This window comes from Dryobates pubescens, chromosome 29 (assembly GCF_014839835.1).
Source record: "Dryobates pubescens isolate bDryPub1 chromosome 29, bDryPub1.pri, whole genome shotgun sequence".
Lineage (NCBI taxonomy): Eukaryota > Metazoa > Chordata > Aves > Piciformes > Picidae > Dryobates > Dryobates pubescens.
The window spans coordinates 566,142-578,519 of record NC_071640.1 but is presented as its reverse complement, the minus strand read 5'-3'; positions in this window follow the sequence as shown (position 1 = coordinate 578,519).

Genomic DNA, 12,378 nt, shown 5'->3' with positions numbered 1-12,378 from the left:
AGCTCCTTCACTCCAGGAGAAGCAAACAGCTGCAGCAAGCTGGATGTCACCACACTGCCCCAGGGCCTGCCTCCCAGCAGCAGCCCAGCAGCACAGCCTGACCCTCCCCACACAGCACCCAGCCTCGCCTGTGCCAACCTGCCGCCCCTCCCCTGCACCCTCCCTGCCGCCCCCAGGGCCAAGCACATTCAGTCGTTGATGGAGAGCCCGAAGGAGCCTCCACAGCTCAGAGGAGCAGCATCCAGGCTGCTTCATTCTCTGCTCTCCTCCTCCAGCTCTTCGCTGAAGCACAGGAGCCTTCTCCTCTGCCCCCCGCGCTGCCGAGCAGCCTCCACCTCCCCGGCTCCGGCAGAAGCCTTTCCTCTCCCTGCCTTTGCTCTGGCTCTGCTGAGCAGCTGGGAGGCAGCCTGCATGAAAGGTACTGACAAAATAAAGTTGGATTGCACTGCATTATTGAGAAAGTGACCTCCAGTGGTCAATAAAGCCTTTGCCCACCGTTTCCAGGCAGCGCTGCCTGTTGTCAGGCTCTGCCTGGCTGCAGCGGGACCGCAGCTCCTCTCTCCCGGTCCCAGCTCCCACCAGGGGTTCGTTAAGGCTCAGTCTGCACTTTGGTGAGGAGGAGCTCGGAGCACTCTCATGCAGGGCTGCAATCAGGAATGCAAAGAGGCTGCAGGAGAGAGAGCAGCGCAGAGCCTGCTCCCTGCCGCCGGCTCCGGGCTCCGGGAAGAGAAGCTGGCAGAGGGCACCGTGCGGCGGCAGGCAGCGTTCTAGGACCGGGCACCGTTCTAGGACCGGGCACTCTGGGGGTTCACTGCAAACCCTCAGCCACGCTGTGGGGGGAGGGAGGAGGGGTTCCAGGGATACCATCCCCTGCGCCTGGGCAGTGCTGAGCGCAGTGCCTGGGCCGGGGGGAGGCTGATGGACCCAGCACAGGTAGCACACAGGCTGCCCTCGAAGGTGCCCTGCTCTGTGCCAGCACGTTCCCGCTCCTTTCACATTCGGTTTCCATGAACAGTTGCACAAACAGCTTCCTCCTTCCCTCCCCTGCTGCTGCAGAAGGCAGATCTGGCCCAGCCACGTCAGACACTGCTGGAGGAGGTTAACCCCAGTGTGGAGGGGGAGCAGCCCACCAGCAGCACCCCTCTGCTGGGCACCCCAGCGAGCAGAGGCTGGGCAGAGCAGAGCTGGTTTCCCTTCACACCACACACGGAGGGCACAGGTGCCCTGCTGCACACACAGCAGCCCCACGCTGCCGGGAGGAGCCCACAGGAGATGGCAGCAGCCTGTTGGCAGCACCAGCAGCTCCTGCTCACTGGGAGCCGCTCACTGGGAGCCCAGGCGCTCCCTCACCTGCAGCTCCCTCCTCTCCTTCCTCTCTCCCCTCAGCAAACAGGCAGCAGCCCTCCCCATCAGGCTGGGGCTCTAGGCAGGGATTTACCCTTGCTGGGGGTCAGCTTCAGGTAGAGCTCAGCTGCAGGGAGTCTCCTCAGGACATGAACCAGCATGCCCCAGAGAAATGGAGGGAAGACCCTCAAGCAGTTGGGCTCCTAAGGGTCCTGCTTCATCTCCCAGTGCCTGTGCCACCATAGCCAGGGATGCCTCCATGCCTCCCAGCCTTGAGGAGGGGCACAGCAGCAGCTGCCCTCTCCAGGTCTGGCTCCATCTCAGGACCAAGGCTGCTCAGGGACAATGTTCTCCCACCTCGTTTGGGATCCGGGCACAGGGAGCAGCCCCAACACCTTCAGAAGCCAGGCCAGGCTGGGAAGAGCTCCCCAAGGCTTGGCAGACACCGGCAAGGGGAGCTGGAGCCTCCTCCCCTTCCCGGCGGGAATTCTGCGCAGGGCAGATAAGGAGCTGCAGAGGCAGGAGCAGAGGGGGTCAGCAGCCAGCGGGGTCCGGGAACCACGGGCAGAGAGGAGCAGGGGGAGAAGGGCTAATTAACCATCTCCTGCCCCAAGGGGATTGCTTTAGACAGCATGAAAGATTAAAGGTCTCAGGGATGGGAAAGGAGGTGGAGAGGCAGAATCTCCTCCCAAGCACGGCCACAGAGGCAGCCCAGAGCTGGGGGGTCCGGTCAGGACCAGGCTGGGAGCTGTGGGCATGATCCAGCACCACAGGCAAGGAGAGAAGGAACAAAATGGCATCCTCCTAAATTTAGCAGCCACCAATCCTCTCCCAACCCTTCACCTTCACAGCCCACCCCCGGAGCTCTGCAAGGCTAATTTCCATCAAGGGCTGCCTTGGAAGAGGCTTCTCTCCCATTCCAACCCATCTGCCAAGTGCAGCTTCCCCAGCTCAGCTCCCCTCCTGCAGCCTGCCAGCAGCACGGGCTCCCCTCCACCCATGGCACACAGACAGCAGGTGCCCACATGCCACCTGCAGAGCAGCCTCCCCTCCCCTGGCCTCGGCCAAGCCACAGGGGCTCAGCGGCAGGCTCCCACTTGGACTCTCTTGGTGGAGCAGCCACCCCCTCTCTCCCTCCCTCATCCTACAGCCCTGGCATGGAGAGCAAGGCAGAGCTCCCTGGTCCCCTCTGGTAGCTGTCCCAGCACCTCTGTCCTTCAGCTCTGCACTCACACAGCTCCTGCAGCCAGCAGCTGGTACCTGGCATCCCTCCCACGAGGGCAGGAGCAAGAAGCTCCAGCTGGGTTTGGTGCTGCTCTCCAGCCCTCACATCTGGCACAGCTGCAGCACCAAGGGCAGGATGCCTTCAGGCAGAGCCAGGTGGTTGCTCTGTTCTGCAGCAGTTTGCAGGTTCCTGGAGGAGAAGGAGACCATGAGAGGCAAAATCGAGGCTGAGCCTCACCGCCTGCAACAGGAGATGGCCCTGTGAGAGCCGTGCACGGCCAGGAGGGAGGGCCTAAGCTTTTGGGGTGACTGCAGCCAAGTCCCAGCTGGCTCCAGACCACAAAGCATCTCTCCTCCTGCTGACCTCACCAAGTGGAGACCACCTAGATGCAGAGCTTGGCACGGTCCAGACACCACCACAAAGGGCAGAGGCCCAGCCGTGTGCCCTCCTGGGGAGCAGAAGGCATCAGCAGAGCTGTTCAGCCCCAGAGCAACCACGGAGAGGGTGGCTGCTGTGAGCTGCTGTGAGCTGCTGTGAGCTGCTGTGAGCTCTCGTTGGGATAGCTCAGACCATCTGGTCACAAACCCTCTCCACCTCCTCCCCACGCTGCTGCCGTTCAGCCCCTTCCCCTGGGAGGTCACCTGTGGTGAAAGCAGCTCTGGCAAGGGTACCCTTGCCCCCCAGGATGGGGGTGGAGGATGGTCGTCAGGGGCTGGAAGGTCACTTTTTGTCTTTCCATGGTGCTGAAGGACAAGATGGACAAAGTGCAGCTCTGCAGGAGTGTAGACACTGCCCTGGGCTCTGGTGGGGCCCAGCAGACCCTCCAGCACTGGCAGGAGCAGTCTGGCCACGCAGAACCTCCCTTTGTCTCCAGAGAGGACGAGCACAGCCTGGGGGTGAGACAAGGCTGGGGTTTGGGGTGCCAAAGGCAGAAAGTTCTGACTTCAAACCTAAAGCCTGAGGCCCACAGCTCAGGGGGGAGGTGAGGGGTGGGCTGGATCCCACCACTGCCTTTGCAGGGCTTGCACCAGCACAACCCTCCACCAACAGGCGTCTCGCCCAGCCTGGTGCCCACCCCTGCACCCCTGGCACACGGGGGCCAGCAGGTGAATCTGGGCCCTGGGCTCTGCAGCTTCAGCAGCTCCCAGCCTGGCTGCTCAGCCTGGGCTCCCTGGCTCGCCCCAGCCGGCGGCGCTGAACCAGCCAGGCAGGACCAGGAACCACCCCGTGCCCTGCACCTGCCCTGGGCTATGGTCTGACAGGCAGAGGAGGCTCTGCCAGGGAAGGCAGCAGAGCCCTGCAGCCCTTACACCAGCGGGGCCAGATCCTGCTCTCCTGACTCACCATGCTGGGAAGAAGGGGAACAGCAACCAGGGACAAGAGAGGGGGAGGTGATCTGTGGCCATCACACCCCAGGCAGCTGAGCCCCAGCAGTAGGAGCTCTTCCCTTCCCTCCACTGCCCTCTTGCCCCTCACAACCCTTCCCAGCCTCTCCCAGCCCGAAACTGGGCTGCTGCAGGTGCTGGTGAGTCAGAGGTGGCCAGAGACACCTCTGCCCCACAGCCCCTTCAACTCCTGCCTCCTTGACGTGCCCCCAGCAGCAGCTTCAAGAGCAGCTTTGGGGTTGGGCTCCCCCCTCTCTCTTTTCCCCCTGTCTGCTCTTTCTTGTCTCCAGCCCCTCTGGTGGGTGGGGAAAATCCTGGGTGTCAGACTTCAAACAGGCAGCCCAAGCTCTCCTCACCTTCCTGTCCCAGGCACTGCCTCACCACAGGCTCCTGCCTGCACCCACCCCCGGGGCTGGCAGCAGCTCATGTGGGGCCTGGCCAGTGGGACACTGGCACAGGATGGCACCGGGCTGCTGCCTGCCCTCCCCACAGCCTGCTTCTGCCAGGGATGTCCATTTGTCCAGCCACGCCTTGGAGCCCCAGGCAAGGCAGGGACAGGAGGAGGGTGTGGACCTGAAGCCCCTGTTCAGGAGGCTTTCAGGGCTGGGGTTCAGCCCCCTGCCAACAAGCTCTGCCCCAAAGAAGAGCAGAGCTCCTGGCAGCCAGCTCTGCAGGAAGGAGAGGAAAGCCCTTGACTTCTGCCTGCTCAGCACCATGTCCCTGGCAGCAGCCCCGTAGCTGCCACCCACCCCATGAGACACCTGGGTGGCACAGGGCAGCCTGGGGATGCTTCACATCCAGCACTTTGCTTTGTGCAGGCTGACTTCACTCCTGGGTGATGTCTGCCAGAGACCCAAGGACTCTGCTGGGCTCATGCCCAGCCAAGCAGAGCGGTCAGGCCAGGCCGGAAGCAGGGCACAGAGCAGCACAGGGGCACAGGATGTGCTCCATGCAGCGCAGCCAAAACCCAGGAGGTGTGAGGAAGCGAGCAGCCTGCCCTCTGCCTGGGCTTGGGTAGGGAGGAGCAGCTGGATGGAGCCCTCCACCCCACAGAGCTCTCTGCCTGCCACAGAGCCCCCAGCCTCCCGCTGCTCCCACCTGCAGCAGCCCTGCTGCACCCAGCCCACCTCCTGCACAGCCCCTGGCAGGCCAAGCAGAGCAGGGCACTTCTGACCTGGTGCTTGCATAACAAACCTATTTCCCTTCCCCAGTCACCTGCAACAAGGGCAGGCAGGCACAGAGGCAGCAGGAGTGCAGCACCCCTTCGATTTTCTGTTGTGCTCCTCCACAGCAACCTAAAGCTGATTCACAGCTGCCTGGGCTCTGGGCTCGGTGGCATTCGAGACCCTCAGGCTTCACGGGGAGCTGAGCTCCCCGCGGAGGAGCAGGCAGGAGCCAGCTTGGGCCTGGGAGGAGAGTTAGGGACCCCACGAAGAGGGGACAGGGAGGTGCTGGGAGCAGGAGAGCTCAGTCCTGGGAGCCTCCACCAGGAGCCCCACAGTCAGAGGCTGGAAGCAGCTTTGCTGCCTGCCAGGAGCGCAGGGAGACGTCAGAGTGGCATTTTGCTGAAAGGGGCTGAGCAGGAGCGTGGGAGGATGTGTTGATGCTCCCTCCCCGGAGGAAAGGGCACAGTTTTCAGTGAGAAAAAGCTGTCCTGCCTTGGTAGCTGTGCCAGGGAGGATGGGGAGCACGGGATGGGCAGTGCCACAGCCTGCCCTGACACCCAGCAGTGATGTACCAGGGCATCTCTGCCAGCCAGGGCAGCCCTCATGGGCCCTGGCCGCTCACCTCTGCCAGCCAGCACCTTCCAAGCACAGACACCAGGGCTCCAGTCCCACCCTGCCCACGGGACTCATGTAGAGTGGGTGCCACGTCCTGAGCACCAGACACCTGCACCACACGGGCTCTGGAGCAGCTCTCTGGAGCACAGGGTGGCACCAGGGTGTACAGGGCACCAAAAGCCTCAGTAACAACCTCAGCAGCAGGGGCAGCGTGGCTGGGGCCACACTCCCACCACAGATCTCTCCTTTCCAAACACCTCCCATGGGCTTGCACCCAGCAAGGTGCTCAGCTCCATGAGCCCACAGAGCCAGCAGGAGCTGAGGAACACGCTGTCACACCGTGCCACGCAGCCCACGGTGCCCAGCTGATGCCCAGCCTGGCTCTAAGCTGGTGAAGAGCCTCTTGCTGATGCCCTCTGCTCCCCCTCCAGGGAAGCAGCTAGCCCAGAGCAGCACAAGGTGCAGGTGTGGGAAGGACCTCTGAGCAGCAGCTTGCTGCACCTTGAGCTGCTGCTCCAGGGCTGCTGGGACAAACCTTGGCCTTGAGAAGGGGCTCAGGCATCCTGGAGCTGTGGAGGGGCTGGAGGGGAGGGAGGTCCTTGCAGTGAGGTAGGCAAACAGCACTGCCCACATCTCCCACCCTGAGCCCTGCCTGAGCAGAGGCAGGGCAGGGGGTCCTCAGCATCTCCCCCTTTCCCCCCCTCACCCCCACCATGCCCCTGGGCAGCAGGCCAGGAGCTGAGGGAAGGGGCTGCTGCCCCCCCAGCCCCCGAGCCCAGGGGCACACACGTGAGCAGGTGCTGGCTTGGGTTTCCAAGCCCTGCAGCACCAGCTGCTCCTGCCCATCCCTCTCCCCCACGGGGGCCCTCAGATCGGGTTTCCCAGGCTGCCACCGCCAGGTGAGTCCCCGCAGACCTGGCCTGGGTCCCCTTCTCTGCACCCCTCCATAGGGATGGCAGCTCGGCCTCGGGCAGGTGGGCACCGGAGCATCCCGCGGGCGGCGGCCGGCACCGGAGGGGAGCCGGCGCCCCTCGGCCCCCGCACGCCCGGGGCGCGCCGGGCAGGGACTCGCCCCCAGAAACCAGATCTGGGCCACTCCAGAACCAAAAATAACCTGCCAGCTGCCCGGGAAGAGAGCAGCGCCAAGCCTGCCCAGATCATGCACTTGTCAGGAGGGAGTCATCTGCATCCCTCCGCAGGGAGACCGCGGGAGCGCAGGGGCTCGGCGCGACTCGCTGGGTAGCGGCAGGGCAGCAGCACACAGCAGCCTCCAGGCCTTTTTTGGCAGCAAAGCAGCAGAAGGCAAATACCCCCAAGGCCCAGTCCTCCATCTGGGGAAGATCTGCCGTGCCTGGGAGCTGCACAGAGCTCTGCTGCTGCTGTGCCGAGGAGCAGAGACCCTTGGCCCAGTCCCTCCTCTCCAGCCCCAAGAGGCAGCAGCAGCAGCAGCTGGGAGCACAGGGAGCTTGCAGCCCTGTGCTGGCTGGGAGGATGTTCTCCCATCCCAGCTTCTCCGGCAGCAATCAGGCAGAAATGCTCCCCAGGCCCGAGCAGGGGTGAGCAGAGCTTGAGCAGGCAGGAGAAAGCAAGAAAGAAAATCCAGATGTGCAAACCAGAGTGAGGAGGCACCAGGGTCTTGTGCCAGCTGCCTGCCATAGCCTCTTGGTGCAGTCCACACCTCAGCTTTTGGGAAGCAGCAAGAGCCCTGAGCCTGACAGCTTTGGGGGAGGAGAGGAGAAGAGCTTTTTGTCCCTTGGGACAGCCATGATGGGCAGCCAGGGCTCAGGAGTGGCATGGGCACAGAATCCAGAGCTGCTTTGGGGTGAACCCAGGCAGTGGCACCCCATGAACAGCAGCCCTGTGAGCAGACTCAGGCCACATCAGAACAAGATGGGGTCCCAGCTTCCACCGTCCCAGCCCGGTGCCACCAGCACTGGGGTGCAGGGCTAGGCTGAGCTAGAGCAGAAGGCAGCACCTCCAGGAGCCTTTTTCCCTGAGCATTCCCAAATCTTCCACTTCTTTACCTCTTCCTGCCAGTGAGGCACTCCCAGCTTGATGGCTTCAGGCCCTGTCCTTCAGCAGCAGCTTTGCACCAGTCTCCAGTTTCTGCCAACAACACTGGCACAGGGAACAGCCTTCACCCTGCTCCCAGCTGCCAAGGCCTTGCTGCCCTGCCCTCAGCACCCCAAAGCCCTGGGTGCCAGCTGAGGCACACACAGAGGGCAGAAGCTCCTCACTGGGGCTCTGCAGTTCCTTCCATCTCCCAGGCCCTCTCCCCAGCTAGCCACCGCCTCCAGCTTGGGAGCTGCAGGCTGGAGAGGCTTAGGATTTACTTTTGAGAGCTTAACATCCATTATGCTCTTAACAAAAAGATGCTCTTAAGCATCTCCACTGTGGCTGCTGAGCACCCATTGAAAATCTTGCTCAAGCCTCATGAGTCTCACCTGCCAGAGGCACCCAGGCACACCTGGGCACACCTGGCAAGTCACTGGGCTGGAGCCCTGGGCTCCTTAGGCCTGAGCACAGCACCACCAGCCCTGGGAAAGTCCTTAGCCACCAGGAGAGTGAGAGCCCAGGGGTGAGGTCGATGCCCCTGCTGCAGATGCCCATGGAAGGGCCTTTCCTGTGCCCTCCTCCAGGTCCCAGTGCAGACCATGAAGGGACCTCCTGCTGCCCTCGGTGTGCCCAGCAGGTCAGAGCCAGGCAGGCTGTGGTCCAGCATCCAGCCAGAGGAGTCCCTGTCCGCAGGGCAGCCAGGGCCTGGCACTGCAGCAGGACCACTCCACAGCCAGAAACTCCAATGGGCTTCCCCCTTCTGCTCCCACCGTGCCACTCACACACCAGGAGCTTTCTGCACCCCAGGGAAGAGCTCCTCTGGGTACAAATTGCACCCAGACAGCCCCAAACCCAAGCGAGCTCAGCAGCTCTGCCCACTGCCAGCTGTGCCAAGCGCTGGGCTGGACGCAGTAAGGGTCAGAGCCTGAGCTCACAGCAGGGACCAGCAGAGCCCAGTCCCAGGCTTTGCCAGCCAGTGAGGCTCCTGTGCTGTGCCCAGCAGCCCCTTCTGCAGCAGTGTTTCTGGCAGAGGGGTTTCACCTCCTCTGTGGAGCTCAGAGGGGCACAGGGGAAGGGCTGCCAGGGCAGGGCAGCAATTTGAGGCAGCCAGGTGCCAGCCTCTGGCTGGCTGGCTCTGCTGGGGCGGATGTGGCACACACACCACCACAGACAACCTCATTATGGGCCCAGAACAGGGTTGCCCACCCAGCTGTGGCCCCCAGGACCCACCCACGCCAGCCCCAGCTGCCCCACAGCAGGCAGGAAGTGCTGGGGGGCCGCTGGCATCTCCCCCCAGGCCTGCACAGGCTGTCTGAAGGTAGCTGCTGGCGAGGGCCCAGGCCAGCAGCGGTGGCCTTGACATGGGTGTCTGCTGGGCACGTGCCAGGGCCAGGCCAGGGCATGTGGCTGGAGGCAAGGGGTGCCAGACTGAATTATGCCAGGGGGGAGAGCTAGAAATCTCCAGGTCATGGCTGTGGCACGGTGGCATAAGGAAGCAGCCCTGCTGCCCATGCCAGCCCTGCTGCCCGCTTGGCTTCAGAGCTCACCCAGGGGGCTCACGCAGGGGTGTCCCCCGCTGAGGGCACAGCCATGGCACTGGTGTCATGGGCATGGGGGACGCTGGGCAGCTCAGTACCCACCTCCCAGTTCAGCACCCACCTCACGGCAGCACCAGGTTCCCGGCCACCGAGCACCGGGAGGGGATGCTCTGGAGGGGATGCTCTTGGGGGGGTGCAGGGCCAGAGCGGGTCCAGCAGCAGGCAGGCAGCCCCGCGGCCGTGCCGGCGACGCTCCGGCACCGAAGGGGTTACGGAGCACAGGCGCCGCCGTTAATAACGGAGGCCACGGGAGTGCTTTTTCCCTTTAAAAAGCCCACGGCCCAGGTTGTTCTGCTCCGCAAGGGAGTCCGCTCGGGCACCGCCGCTGCTCCTTTAAGGTACCAACAACAAAGCAGGGGAAGGCGCTGGCTCCGCCCCGAGACTGCGCATCCCCTCCGGGTCCCACAGCCACCAGTGGCAGCCGGGACCCCCACGCCAAGCTCCGGACTACCGGTCCCGGCATCCCCCGGGCACCCCCGGGGGTTTGCTCTCTGCCGGGGATTGTAGTCCTGCCGTCGCTGTCCGTCCATCCATCCGTCCACCCACCGACCCCTCCGTCCATGCACGCAGCCACGGCCGCACTCCTCCCTCCCGGCTGGAAGGGCTCTGCTGGGGAGAGCTGCAGGTTCCACCCCAGACAGGCAGCAATTAACCATTTCGTTAGCCGGCCGCACTAATTGCACCCCCCTCGGGTCGCTCTGAAGGAGGAAAGGGGCCCCCACCGTGGCTGTGGCCAGGAGCCCAGGCAGGTCCCTGGCAGCATCCCAATCTTCATCCCAACCCAAGGCACAGCTCCAGCTTTCGTTCAGTGCCTGCCCCCCGATGCCCTCCCCGCAGGCTGGGCAAGCCCCCGGAACAGGGAAGGATCTGCCTCCAGCTGCTCTCAGCTCCAAGCACCACCACCAGCCCCAGGATGTGACCTCACTGGAGTCACCCCAGGGTCCCCCACGCCGCCGGTGGTAGGGCAGGCCCCAGCCTGGCATCCAGAAACCACAGGAGAGGGCAGAAGCAGAGACACAACCAACCCTGTGCAGAGGTGCCATCTCTCCCAGCTCCATGCCAGCTCACTGCCAGGCTCCTCCAATCCCCTGCTGGTACCTGGTAGGGACCACAGCTACAAACACGGCTCAGCTCTGGGCAGGGACAGGAAGGGGCTGCAGGTAACAGCTCTCACTCACCGCTGACAGGCTCCAGCTGGGGGAGGGTGGTGCTCCAGCACACCCCGGAGCACAGCTGCAGCATGGTGTCAGACCAAGGCCAGGGCTCAGCCCTTGGTGGCTCAGCAGGGCAGAGCCAGGGACATTTGACCCAGCAGTGGAACAGTCGCTGCCGGGTGCCACAGCCCAGCCAGCAGCCCTGGGCATCTCATCCCTCCTGGAAGTGGTGCTCTGGGGTGGCAGCAGAGATCCCAAAGCAGCTCCAGCTGGAGCCCCTGGCACAGACCTTTCTCCAAGGAGGGGGTGGTCACACCCCCAGCACCCACACCAGGCACCCAGCACCCCAGGACAACCTCTAAGGTGCCCCTAGGCAGCCACCATGGCATCCCTGCCTGCCCTGTGCAGCAAGCAGAGCTCCCAGTGGGGGCAGTGCCCTGTCCATGAGGGAGGTGTGACAAGATGTGGGTGACAGAGGCCAGGAGAGCACCCAGCCCAAAGTGTGGAAGTAGGTGACAGGAGGGAGTGGACACCAACTTCACCCTTGGGGACAGCTGGGACAACTTTTTCAGCAGGGCCTGCTGTGACAGGAAAGGGCTGATGGGTTGAACTGAAGGAGGTCAGGCTGGAGAGAAGGAAGAGATGTTTGGCAGCGAGGGTGGGGAGACCCTGGCCCAGGTTGCCTCGAGCTGGGAGCTGCCCTATCCCTGGCACCATTTGCAGGTCAGGTTGTTTTGGGCTCTGAGCAACCTGCTCTGCTGGCTGCAGGGGGTTGGGGTAGATGGCATTGGAAGCCCCTTCCAGCCCAAAGAGTCTGCTTCCCTGGCTCTCAGAAGAGCAGCTCCCGAGCTTGCCACACCCAGCGTAGCTCGGAGCTGTGGCAGCTCTGCAGTGGTTTTCCAGGAAGCCCACATCCTCCAGACAGGAACAAGGAGACAAGGCACAGCAGAGCCCAGCACAGTGGCATAGGCTTGCTGGAGGCCTGGGGAAGCGCCTGTGCCAGAAGCTTTACAATGGCACCAACGCAGGGCAGCACAGCAGCAGCTCTGGGTGCCAGGCAAGCCAAGCAGATCACATCAAGACCAGCTGAGAGGCTGCAGCCTCCCCATGAACACCCACAGAGCTCATTCTTCCACAGCTTGAGCAAGGAACAGGTCTGCTGCAGACCAAGCCACGGGCACAGCAAGCTGGCAGCAAAGCAGGCATGGGCTAAAACATACCCCAAATGCCCAAAATCCAATGCAGGCAGAGCCCTCTGTGCCCTTGGGCCACGTCCCCAGCTGGCCAACACAGCCAGGTCTGCCTGCTCACAGCAGCATGAGCAGAGCCCACTATGGAGAGGGTCAGCAAGGAGATCCTGGTACCAGCACCTCCTCAATTCCACCCTGTGCCAGGATTTGCCACAGCAGGACCAAGGCCATTTCTCTCCAGGGGACCTCCCAGCACTTTGGTAGGCACACAGCACCAGGAGGCTTTGGAAGCACCACCCTGGGCACAGGGGTGGGTTAGGCTGTGCTTGGCCATGCAGCAGTGAGAGCTCACAGGCTGCACCCAGCCCCTGCAGTGCCCAGGGTACAGGAAAGGTTGGTGCAGGTAGGTAGGCACAGAGCAGAGCAGATCCCAGTGCTGAGCATCTCGGTGCGTGCAGCTGCCCAGCACGGAGCAGCAGACACCAAGGGATGGCTCTGGGGGGTGGTTCCTGCAGGATTCATCCAGAGTGCTTCCATGTGGTGCTGGGGCTGAGAGCAGGAGCCAGCAGCTGTGGCAGGAGAGTGGGAGCCTCACCCACAGCCCACCCCACCAGCTGCTTGCGGGGGCTGCTGGCTTCTGCAGCCA